Source organism: Pyxicephalus adspersus, chromosome 5, assembly GCF_032062135.1.
Source record: "Pyxicephalus adspersus chromosome 5, UCB_Pads_2.0, whole genome shotgun sequence".
Lineage (NCBI taxonomy): Eukaryota > Metazoa > Chordata > Amphibia > Anura > Pyxicephalidae > Pyxicephalus > Pyxicephalus adspersus.
The window spans coordinates 46,741,167-46,754,222 of record NC_092862.1 but is presented as its reverse complement, the minus strand read 5'-3'; the positions used below and the strand labels follow the sequence as shown (position 1 = coordinate 46,754,222).

The window sequence follows — 13,056 nt, the reverse complement described above, 5'->3', positions numbered from 1 at the left end:
ATTGTCCCCTTCTGATCACTCTATGCCATTGACTGTCCCCTTCTGATCACTCTATGCCATTGATTGTCCCCTTCTGTTCACTTACCGGTAATTAAGTGTAGGGATCTCCGTTAGGGCAGGGATCTCCGTTAGGGCAGGGATCAGCAGCTTGCTTCCTGGTGCAGAATGCTGGCTTGTTACTTTCAGTTTCACTCTGCACTGCAGCCAGGAGCAGACACGTGCTGCAGCCAGCATCAAGGAGACACACACAGGATCAGATATCGGGGGATGTCTTATTCACGGGTGAGTGTCTTATTTTAATTATTTTTTCAAAAATCAGGGGTGGTTTATTTAATGGGGATGTCTTAAAATCGGGGAAACACGGTAGCAATAGCACTCTTTAGACAAACATCAATAAGCAAAATATTAACAATAGTCACTGAATTCAATCCTAAAGTGGACCTATCATCAGATGTATGTTTATGTTAGGTATATGCATGCTCAGTAATATGTAAGTTTAACACTTCCAGGTATTTATAACCTCTCACCAGAGATCACAGTACTCCTCCTGACAATGCCTTCCTTTGTTTTTCTCCCCAGTAGAGTGCCACCATCTTTTTTTAAACTTAGAGGTAACAATTAAAAGTCACACTCCTTCTGTAGGGTCCAGGCAATAGTGTTTTTGGGTTTGACACTAAAAGCCAACTTGCTTAGGGGGTAGGAAGAGCTCCCCTTTTTTTTATACAAATGTATGTAGATGGTGATAAACTAGATACAAGAATTCAGGGCCATGCTACAATTGTATTGATCAAATATAATAGTCAGAACGTCAGTAGAATCTTCATTTATCTAAGAATTTAGGTCAGTCTAGAGCAGTCATTCTCAACCAGGGTTCCCCTAAAGGTGTGGCCAATTGGCCTTCCTTTTGATGGTCCTTGCATAGTTCCTGTACCAACAGCACTGGCAGAGTCAGTGACATGACACCAATGATCTTTTCACGTGTCTGTAAATGTGGCATTCTGATAACAAATGTTACCCTATTATAATGCATTTAGCAGGGGTTCCCCGGAGTTTTTAGCTCTACACTGTATGTCAGCCAGACACCCGATACAATGTAACTCCTGCGCTTGTGCTGTTACATAATCAGATTGTTGTCTGTTTGGAAGTTCTGTGGAGCCAGTGGCTATAATGATACTTTCTGAAGACACAGCTATGACAAGACCAGGACCTGTCATCACTAAATTGCAGGTGCACAGGGAAGTATGTGCCATATTCAGTAAGTCTCTGCCATAACAAGTTTGATTTTTTTTTTTACAGGAAATTCAAGCATTTTTGGGTTGCATAGAATGGATGTGTATATCTGTTGGCAGGTTTACTTTTATCTCTGTGTACCTGTCACTGAAATTATCTTTATTTCCCATATAAATGATTGTTGATTTCAGGAGAGAAAGCAAGAGGTAAGGCAAACTTTGTAAAGTGCCACCAGAAGAGAAGGTGAGAGAAATTTGTGCTTAAGACAGCTGTCAAATATGTGATCTCCTTCAATGTTGTTAAACTCTCACAAATCAGAACATAGGTGACATTAAAAACTTGGCAGAAGTTCTAATCATTTCACATTCTGTTAAAAAAAATAACTTTGGCTAAAGTTCTTTACTATTATACAATAATAATAGTTAAACTCAATAGTCTAGTTATTATTTTACTACCTTATTCCAAAGAGCTGCATAAAAAATGCTGTTCTCAGGAAAGCATAAAGAAGATAAATTATGTTTTAGTTCACCTTTTTTATTTTATAATCTCTTTTACTGCATATTTCTTCGAGATATCAAGTCATCAAAGTTTTCCTTTTACACCTCGAATAGAGAGTGAGCTTCACAGAATGTGACATCTCACTGATCTTTACTGTAATGGTATTTCAGGAACTTACTAAAAGGCCTTGTGCACAGGATTGCTTGTGGCTTGTTAAGTGTTCTCCAAAGAAATGTACAAAACTATTCAGCTGAAGACGGGAATCATCTTAGTAAATGTAGGTCAGAAGAAACACTGGAGCTCTATGTAAATGCTGAAATTATTTTTCCAAATCATAAACGCAGTATGAAATAGCTGTGATTTGGAGAGGATTGTGGCTCACATATGGGAGCTATTCTTAGAATAGTCATTGTCTATTTGGAACAAAGGGAGAACCATACAATTACTTTAAAATTTGAACAAATGCACATATTGAAATGCCTAGAATATCTGTTGAATATACAATAAATAGTTTTAACCTCTTGAAACATGTTTATTGATCCAGAGAGCATGGCAACGTTTTTAAATGTATTCTTGTTGGAAAAGCTTTAGTTTACTCTTGTTGAAATATAGCTATTTTATATTAAACATAAATTAAACATAAAACATAACATAAAAATCAAATTATTAGCCACAAATACACCATTTATATAACTAAATGTTATTTAACATGATTTCAGCTTTATTAAAAAAAGGTTGAGTCACACAGAGCACTTAGTTGCTGCTACGACTATAAATATCAACACCATGATTCTTTTATGTGTAATATCTGTTATCTAGTCCATTAAAAATGATCTAATACGGTAATCAAAGAGTGAATACATATAGAAACATCCCTGTATCATATTGTTGCAATGCTATAAAAAGTCACTTTTTTGGTGTTTGCTATTTTTTATACATTTTTTTATTTAAAAGAAACTGATTCAGCGGGAGCAAATTAGAAGCAAAGGACAACCAATTAGCTAATATCTTTATGTTAGGAAAGCAGATTTATTATCACAGGTAACCATTCCAGCTTGATGCTAAATCAGACCCAAACAGTTGGATCTATCTATAGTGCTGGATCTATCTGACAAGTCAAACAAATTTATTACCTTCTAATACATATTTTGTACCTGGTATTTTTAAATTGCATTTTGAAATGTTTTCCAAAGGAACGCTTTGGCAGGGTAAATAGAAATTGTCTGAACTATCCTCTAATCCCCACAGTTTAGTTTCTATTAGAAGAGAGAGCGCACACTTTTACACAAATAAAATATAACATATACAGTATGTATATAATTGACTCTGTATGTTATTATTCTGCAGCTGTAGTCTACCACAGTGCATATTAAATCATTCTTTCTCCGAAATATCCCATATGACAATTGATACCCAGGTTGTGTCTCCTAGGCTACAGTTCTGCTTATAAACATCCATCTCTTTTTAAACTTTGCCACCAGTGGTGATGTTGGACTTACTCAACCAGTTTAGGCAACTGCTTAGAAATCTTCTCAAGGAGATAAAGTGGTTCTAGAGTATAGTAATGGATTTCTCACACTGACAACAGTCAATTTTGCAGACATGAAACCATTGTTGTGTCACATTAAAAGGTAGAAGTGAAGTTCAAATAACAACCAAGATTCTGTTTAAAAGGCTTCTACACAGATTTGTGGCACAGGTACAGTTCACACCTGGCAGAGGCAATCAGAAATGAATAGCATATAAATTTAAAAAAAAACAGGAGGCAGACAGATTTGATTGCAGAAGGTAGGAGAGGCTACAATCAGAAGAGTCTTTTTGCTTATAATCCCACCTACCAAAACTTGTACATGATGCTTGGTCCCATTCACCACTGATACATACAATATGTAAACCAACTTATGGCATAACGCACCCAGCAGAAGCCTAACAGATGATGCCAGGGCTGTAGCTCGCTGAAACTATGAAATACTTTTTACTGCCTGGATAAAATTAGTGGAATCTGTATGTGGAAAAGGACTTTGAAATAATATTCTTTCAACAAATGTTATTTATGCACTGTGGTTTTATAATGACATGACAAAGAATTTACAGCATGTGCAAATAAATAGACGCAAGCAATCTTGTATAGTAGTAGCCATTGTTATTGTTCTAGCCACAACATCTAGATTTAAAAGTATTAAGAGTAGTCATTCAAAAAGGTAATTGTTATTACTACTATTATTATTATCAGATATAATGGAGTTACATTTTTGTATTACAAAGGTCACAAGTCAACTCAGCTTGATGCCAGTAGATGTCATCAATATTTAATGGGAATGTTAGGAACATAGTGCTCATCAAATACCGGAATAACTGATTATCTGTGGCTTTAAATGTCAAGTTTCAAGTTCTCAAATAAAATATTTGAAAGTGTGCCCTTACCCAATAACAACAACACACTTATGACTTCAGAATTTAGAACCTAGAAAAAACATTGAACCTGACAAATGGCATGGTCAAACTGCAGTCATAGTAATCTGAGCGTCTACAGTGAAAACCTGAAACATGGAATTAAAAGTTTTTATATACATTTAATAAAAGCTGTTCCATTTTTTTTTAAGTTAGGTGATATTCAGTTTACCATGATAAGGGTCCACTGAAACTCACTGGGATGCAATTGTATATGTACATTTTTTGTGTCAGTGCCAAATGGAACCTAAACCAAGCCAAACTCAAATTTGCATGTTCACAAAATTTCTAAAAACATATGTGTCCAGAAATATACTTTATAATTTACATTGTGTCCTATGGAGTAGTCCCAGAATGGGAAAATAGAGCACCCAGAAATAATATCTCGCCTCCTTTCATTTCTAACTATATGGTTACTTGACACTACAACAATGTCAATGAGTTCTTAAGAAGTGCCATGACATATATTTGCACTGCTCTACTAAAATTAAAGTTAATTATAGTTAGGGGTTAATGTTAGTGTGTTTTTCAGGCTACTTTTTGAAATTGCTGACACTTTGCTTAAACATTTAAGAGAAAAATTTCCTATATATGCTATACCAAAGGCAGTTCTGGTACTCAAGGTATTCTAGTAAAACATGGTTTCTTCATTGTGAGTATGGTGTGCAGCTGTAATAAATAAATTATCTCTTTCAATAAAGAAATATATAGACTATACCTCTTTCTAAAAAGGAGATGTATCTCGCTGAAATGTTGTTCAACTGAAAGAGACCTTTTCCTGTAATGTTAAAAAAAAAAGCTACTGAAAGGTTCATGGAAGAGAGGTGTTCCATCTCTCCAATAACCATATGTTCTTTCCTGAGCCCAACAGCCTCCATTTGTCTCTAGATCATTGCAGTCCCCTATTCCACCCTATACCATCTCCACTGTGTGCTGTGGTTCTGTCCTCCAACACTTATGTCAGTATTAAAGTCAACAGTGATATAGGTGTCAGAGGATGCACAGCCAGGTATAGCAGGGAACACAAAAATACAAGGCTCTTGGAAGAGATGAATTCTGAATAGACTGGTGGCTTTGAAATGGAGGAAATGTAGACATGGCCAGCCATAGAAGTGAGTATAGTATATAGCAGGTAACATTTATTTGCTAACATGACAGGGTCCTATAATATTTTGTAAGAAGGTTAGCAGTTACAGGCTATAAATTTATTTTATGAGGATTCCTAATATTTTTTTAACTCTATGTAAGGGTTAAAATACATCAATTTAGTCCCCTGCTATTGAGCAGTTTAACTCCTTGAAAATATGTTCAAGGCAGAACAGTGTACTGCAAATGAGGTGATTTCCAATAAATGGTTAACCCATTTAGTAGCCTGGGGTTAGAGCCCCAAAGATGATTTCAAGCTTATGCTACTGAAAGATTTACCTTAAAGTGCCCTGCTAATGAGATTATTATCAACACATGGTACAATCTGGCATGATATTAAAATTGACTATGTGCATATTTGACCAGTAAGTTATAAAAAGAGTTAAATAATATGGAAAAAATGGGGCACTGGGGTCACCAACTGCCACTATATTAAAAAGTGTATTAAGGGAATAATTAATTTTTTATATAAAAACATATCTGTAAGGTGAGATCTGTGGATCTTCCCCCTTAGTAACTGTTGCTGCTAGTGTTGACTTATGAGTAAATTTGACTTCCTATAACATACCATACATAACATAAACAATATAAAATTAGTAATGTAGATCTGCATTTATGACACATGCTAACTTCATGCTTCCTCCTGAATATGGTTGCCATAGTAATGAACATCTACTACAATGAACGCCTCATCATACAACTGATACATGATTAACAATTTTTCTTCAGTGTTTGCAAAGGTAGTTTTTAATAATACCCACATTTTTTTGCTGCATATCCTTTTTCTTCATACAAGTAATTTTGTGTAGGAGTATTTTTATGAGTATATTTTTTAATGCTTTTGCCGTAGTAACAACGGTCGTCATGCTGTCATCTTTGTTGCTATGGAATTTTTTTTTTTTATGCGTTTTTCAGTTGAACATGATCTGCCAGCTTAACTCTCACATATATTTGATGAAGATGTTTATTTTGAGACTGACATCATGTAAAAGGCAGGTGTGGCTACCTCTAGCAGCTCCAGGTGAGATGAGACGACAGACAGCAGCTTACCTGGACTGGATTTATATGTGATCAGGTAAGCAGAGCTTTCAGTCATTGACTGCTATTGAGATGCAGGAATTCTGTGGGATAGAGTGCATTACATATTTGTATGATAAGCCAGAACATGCTCCTTATCTTTCTATGAAATTAAATCCATGGTAACATGGGGTTCTGCTGCATTATAAACACCTGCCGTTTATTGATATTTTTTTTAGTAAACATTGTAAATCCCAGGGAAATTAGCTAATCATGTTACATTGTATGTAATCGCTGAGGCAGCTTTTATCCGCTACAAGGAAATCTATAGGAATCTTTGCTACAAATGCTGCTAGATAGAAGCCTGAGTGAAAGGCAAACTTTGATCAATTATAGTATGACTAACTATCCTCACCTAATATGAATTGAGGTGAATTGTTAATGGTAATCTTCATTGCTGATTTGTTTTTAAAGGCATTGTAGTATTCTTGTTTTTGATTTACATTCTAGGTAGTCGCTAGCTTGGAACATAAATGCAGTATGGCACTTTTCAGACTTTATTGGTTACATGCTTGTTTTCTGACTCACTAGTTTAGGGACAACTTTTCCTAAACCTGGCTTTGCTACTGAGTGAGTTGCTGGCCTAAAATAAGTATGCAATATAGGGCTTTATTCTTTCCAAACTTTACTGGCTGCAAGTTTTTTAATGTTAGTGGCTTTCTATTTACTACATGAGAAAGTTTAGTGAATCTGTTTGTTATGGATCTCTTTCCCACCACAGCTGATTCTCAATCAGTAACTTACCAGCAGTCCTGCTCCTGGTATTGTCACATCCCCTGCCATGCTACACACTGTTTGTAAATATATCGACTTAGGGGTGGTCATATTGCTCATGTATGTAGGGTGTACTTTTTGCTTACTAGTTCTGCATTGTGGCTGTGGCTTGGTGTACAAGTTTACCTGTCAACTCTTGCTTCTTGAAACCATATATCTTCGTCTTTTCAGAATTGGCAACTAGATTCAACAGCTCATAATTTTAGGGCAAATATGGCATCCTGTCTCTCCTGCAATACAAGCTACTTATCCTTCTGTTTGCAAGAGTCTTTGGAATATTCCATCCTGGGTCTTCTTAATTGACTGGCCCAGGATGGCATAACTATGCATATAAGTACAAACTTGAGTAACTTTTATTTTGCTTCAAGCTAGGTTCTGGCTAAGATTATATACTGATGCATAAACTGTGTATAAATGTGAATGTATGACAAGTACACTTTAAAATGCATCAGAACATAGCTCATGCAAGGCAAACCATCAACTTCACTGTAGACTAGAGCTACAATGATTTCATTGTGTTAAGAGATTTAACTACTTACTGCCCATTATCTCATTGATTTAAATATGTTGACTTATATGTGTTGCATTTGAGGATACTGCCAATCAGTGGGTACATTTGTGGGGGACAAAGAAGTGTAATCGCCATCATAGTCCTAGCTTTATTATGAACCTTGACAGCAACATACTTGCCTTTCTTTTGCTTCCCACTATTCCATTCAATAATAAAGGACAAGGAAAAGTCCAGTTCCCGCTACCAGTTGCCATAGTCATAACTCACAAAGCTCTAAGCTCACACCTGAAAACATTTAGTTACGTGGAAATGTCAAATATAGTCTCCAGCCTGTAGTGCAGTATCTACTGCTGGGGATGTAAGGATTAATGGAATTCAGTTGCTTTGCCATGAATGCGTACAGTACAGGTTTATTTTGATCAAATTCAACCTTAAATTAAACTTGCCAGTCCTGGACCCTAATGGGTTAATAACTTAAAATAGCCCCCCCCCCCCAAAAAAAAAAAAAAAACATTCAAATTTACTAGAAATGCTAGTAAAAAATTTAAAACTGATGTTGATTCTACTTATATTTTGCCCTCCATGATTCCTCCTTCTTCCCCATAATCAGCAAGTTAGATATAAACTTTGTGTTTTCATCACTGACCATATTTTAGACCTAGTGATGTTGTGATTTGTTTGTGTTCAGGAAAATCAGGCTAGTGGAGAGGGACAGGGTGCTGTATATAGCTTCCTGGAATCACACCCAAATGTGATGCTGGACCTCAAGAATTGAAAGAACTGAAATCAAATGAATAAAAGGGTTAGGAACAGTAATGCTGAGGAAAAAAAAAGGGCTGAATGATGTTGGATAGTTTGCAGCCAGAGGGATCTATATGACCTCCTGCAGCTTCTAATGTGCACATGAGAAGCTCACAGCATGCGACAAAATCCAAATAAGCCTTTTCAGTGCAGGGGAGAACTGTGCAAGACCTAATGGATGCAATGACTGTAAGATTGGAGTTCAGTTTTAACACTTTTGTTGTCAACCCTAATGCCTAGTGATCCACTTTGGGTTACATTTTCAGTTTTTTCTTCTATTTCCACATAATCTCTTAGGAGATGCTATTATGCAAGTCTGAACTGGGATCTATCTATCTATTTAATAATTGTATCTCTTTTTTGTGTGCTGTTATGTAGAGTAGTGAAAAAAGTAAATGACAATTTTCAGTGATGGTATTTCTGTATAATCTCCATGGAAGCAAAATATATCTCTCCCTACATGCTCTTAGAATTCTGCTTTATTTCTGTGGGTAACACTGAGAGATAAAAGGAAGAGGTGGACAATGCAATCCCTTTGACAGTTTTTGTTATCCTGAGTCACTGGCTTTGCAAACTGCTTTGTCCATTATGAGGGATTCCCACTCTACTGTTTTTTTTAATGTATAATGTATAAGATCAACAAAAACGCCAAAATCCCCTGAGTGGATAGAAAGTTAATTGGCCCCCCTAAATAGACCTTAGACTGTAATAATGTCATATGACTATGGTAAGGACATTAGAATGTGAGCCCCTTTGAGGGACAGCTAGTGACATGACTATGGACCTAATATGGCCATTTTTGTATAATTAATGATATAATATAATATATAGAATGATATATATATATATATATATATATTGTAAACCTTTTTTGCAACTTTATATATATATATATATATATATTTATCAAGCAGGTACAATTACTTTTCAGTCTCCAGAGAATTGGCACAGTGTGGGAGGTCCATATCAATCAGATTTACCATAATCATATAATTTCATAAACACTTATGAATTAAACATGGACCTGTATGTGTTGCAATGTAATTAGTTTCATTGTCGTAATATATTTTTCACATTTTTACTGATTGCTTAAAAAAGCTTTATTAGGGAATATATATGTCTAAATATATTTTAGACATTTACTAAACTGCACAATCATTACTCTAACAAAAAGACTGATATATTAAAGTGCCAGCTGCCTCTATGCACATACTCTTATACAGATAAACTTACATAAACATAAGATAAAGCACTAGGTATGCAGGGATCCTAATTATGTATGTACTTGCACATCACTCAGATTTGCTTTCTGTTCACTGAGCAGTCAAACCTTTTCTGCAAATTACATTTGACTACCCTGTATGCCCTTATACGATAACCTATGATTTATTTTCTATTTAATTAGCAAACTAAAGATATTTCTTTACAGCATGCAAAGTGTTAAACAATCACAACCAATGCAAATCTGCAGTTTCACCAACATTGACATGAGCAATGTCACTATGCAAAACCAAGTGGTGGAGACACCAAGTTACAATGCAAATAGTATATGCAGGTTACCAAGGAGATAACTTTATAATGCCACAGTTCAGTGAGCTTATTAGAGGGAACCTTGAGATGTGTGACACCTTCTGACACCCAGCTCTTAATGTTTACCAGTGATCTGTCAATGTGTCAGAGGTAACTGCAGCAGGAACTGCCTCCAATCATCAGTCACATGGTAAGATACTAGCTTTGCCTTTTACTAGCAGATTTCCTGACGCATGGCAATTGGTGTCTGCATAGGGAATACACAGGATACAAGCAGAACATGTATTCTTAGGTTGTTCATGTATGGAATTATTTGCTAATGTAATTAGGAATCCTAATTTACGGGACAATTTTTTTAATAACCAATCATACAATTATAATAAATGAAGGAATAAAAAAAAAAAGAATGATTTACAACAGGATAGAAAATCATTAATTTAGGAAATGTAGCAACTGTTTTTAGCATCATCTCTGTTTTAAAATCTTCTAAATAATATTCCTTATTTGTTGGGGTTAACATAAAAATAGGGCAAGTGTGTTTTATTCCTGAGCCATGAAGTATGATCATATCACTAATCATTATAGTGTATATTATGCTCCACATATTTATATCACTGTGTAACACCCAAGACAAGGCACTGCAGAGGACTAAACTATGGTGCCACAAACGGTGGGTGTGACCACAATGAGTTGGTAGTAGGAGAGGCCTAAAATACCATAGTTAAATGGCCAATAGGCCTATCTGCAATATACATAGCACACAGATGCCACAGTGTTTGTACTGGGAAAATATTAAAAATTCTTCAGTCCTGGAGTCTGTGATACCCAGAGCATTATTTGGCTTCATTTGGTTCCCCATAATATAGTTCTTAATGTTTATAGTCTACCTGGCAAGACAACCAAGAGGCTGAGGTTAGACTAGCACGTGTTTAAAAGAAGTTCTGCTGCACAAAATGCTTGAAAAAATTAGTTAACAAAGGACCAAAATAATCCTATTTATCTTTATTTGACAAGCAGTGGAAGGTGGCAGTGTTGGCATGCATTTTTCAGACACTATATGCATTGTCATGGGTTTGCCATCCCTGCTCCCCCCATAGTCTTTAATAAATGCCCCATGCAAACGCTTCAGATTACCTATGCAACAGTTTCCAAATGTTTTTTTTACAAACAGTTTAAGTTAAGGAAAAACAAAACTGTACACTGCAAAATTAAACTTCTGGGCTTTTGCAGCCAATTATAAACTTCTACACAGGCATTTGCAGATGCTTGAAAAAGCTTAGCAGTGACAGACTATCAAACACTTGACACACGGAGGGGGGTAAACATCGTAGAAAAATACTACCAATGTGAATTGGGCTATTATTACATTGGATTTTATTCCAAAATTATTTTTAAAAATTTGCATTTACCTGTCATTTTAACACTTTTCTATATTCTGAATTTCCACATATATTTACCATAAAATATACCTAGCAAAGTCTAATAAAAAAATGAAATTACACTAGTTTAATTTAGCTAAAATCAAACATTTTTAACACATTTTAGTGATGCATATAGGAAGAAAAAACTATTTGTGTAAATTGTTACTGTAACAATAATATAAGATTAATTTGGATTGAGAAAGGAGCAAATTAGCACAACAGCAACATTATACCAGGATTGTGATTCCTAATCATTTGTATGACATTGTGCTTACATAAGCATTGAAAGTTGCACAATAATTGCAAATGTCATTCTGATCATCCAACATCATTGTTGCGACCCAGGGATTAATTGTGGGGGAGATTTCATTTTAGGAGACTATATTTCCTATACTTTTTAGATTTTATTTTATACTATTTTTACATTTGTATCTATTTTCCATACAGTCTTGTGGAAACAGATCAGTGATCTATTGCTTACTTTACACAGCCTGTATTACAGTAGACCTCAAAAGCAATGATCAGTACAACAGCTCTGTCCTATCATTAATGAACTCCATATTATAAAATCCCCACATAAAGAGAGTCAACAGACCTGTCAGATACAGCACAGTCAGGGGATTTACATCAGTGGTGTAATATATGATATGTCAGAGCCTCCACTCTGCCCTCCATATTACATCAGTACCCCAAAAAATGTTTTCTGCAGAAACATGATATGGGAACCTAGCAGGAGACACCCTTGCCAGGTAAAACTGAAAAGGAAGTTTTGCAAACTGCATTCTGTTCTGCATACCGAAAACTGCAGTCATTTTTAGATCTATAAACCACAGAATAAAAGGGCATTGTGTCATACATGTGGGCACAGTAGAAGTGTGAGCATGTGAACAGAACCTGTAGGCATTACATTGGTATAGCTGCCTTTAATAAATTGAAATGCCTGCCCATGTTACAAGTTGTTGATATTGATAAATTAGTAAACAATAGTTGTAACAATGTATATTAAAATACACAAATATTCATAGTAAGGTCATTACAAAGGACAAGGTGCACTGTTTGTGTCTGGAGAAATAAATTTAATCTCCGGATATTTTCAGGAATTCTTCACAGTAAAGTCTAGGAAAATATGGACTAGCCTCTCTCAGTTTTAGCACATTCTATAGATTTTTTGAAAGAAAAGCTGGATGCTTTTCTAGAAGCACATGATCTACTGGAATTTAAAATAAAAACAACAGAGACTGTTGATTCAGGGAACATCTGATTGTCTAATGGGATCAGGAAGGATTTTCCCTTGTTTGAGCAAATTGAACCATGTTTATAAGGGTTTTTTTTTGCCTTCCTCTGGATCGAATATGTATAGAGGGTTTTATCTGGGATATGCTGGTTTGTTGTATGTTTATTTCCGTAGTGGTTGAGCTTGGTGGACTTTTTTAACCTAAAAAACTATGTAAGTATGTGGAGAGATATATTGAGATTTCACTGTAGACTGCATTGACAACACATTTTTTTACTGACTGCTTCTAATCCAAATCTAATCTGCAATGGATAAAGGACAGTGAATATGAAAGTTTGTGAACAAAAGTTTGGAACAAACTGCAGGAGCATAGAAAGTTTCTC

General features: G+C 35.4%; 1 protein-coding gene across 5 annotated transcripts in view; it reads left to right on the top strand.

Annotated features, from left to right (window-relative positions):
• DLGAP1 (DLG associated protein 1) overlaps positions 1-13,056 on the top strand; it is a 303,658-nt gene that overhangs the window by 82,295 nt on the left and 208,307 nt on the right. The window contains exon 1 of one of the 5 annotated variants that reach the window (XM_072411377.1): positions 6,276-6,400. The exons of the other annotated variants lie outside the window; for them this stretch is intronic. The gene's annotated coding sequence lies outside the window, so the exon portion shown is untranslated. Of the gene's footprint in view, positions 1-6,275; positions 6,401-13,056 lie in introns of those variants that run through there. 5 annotated transcript variants of the gene reach the window in all.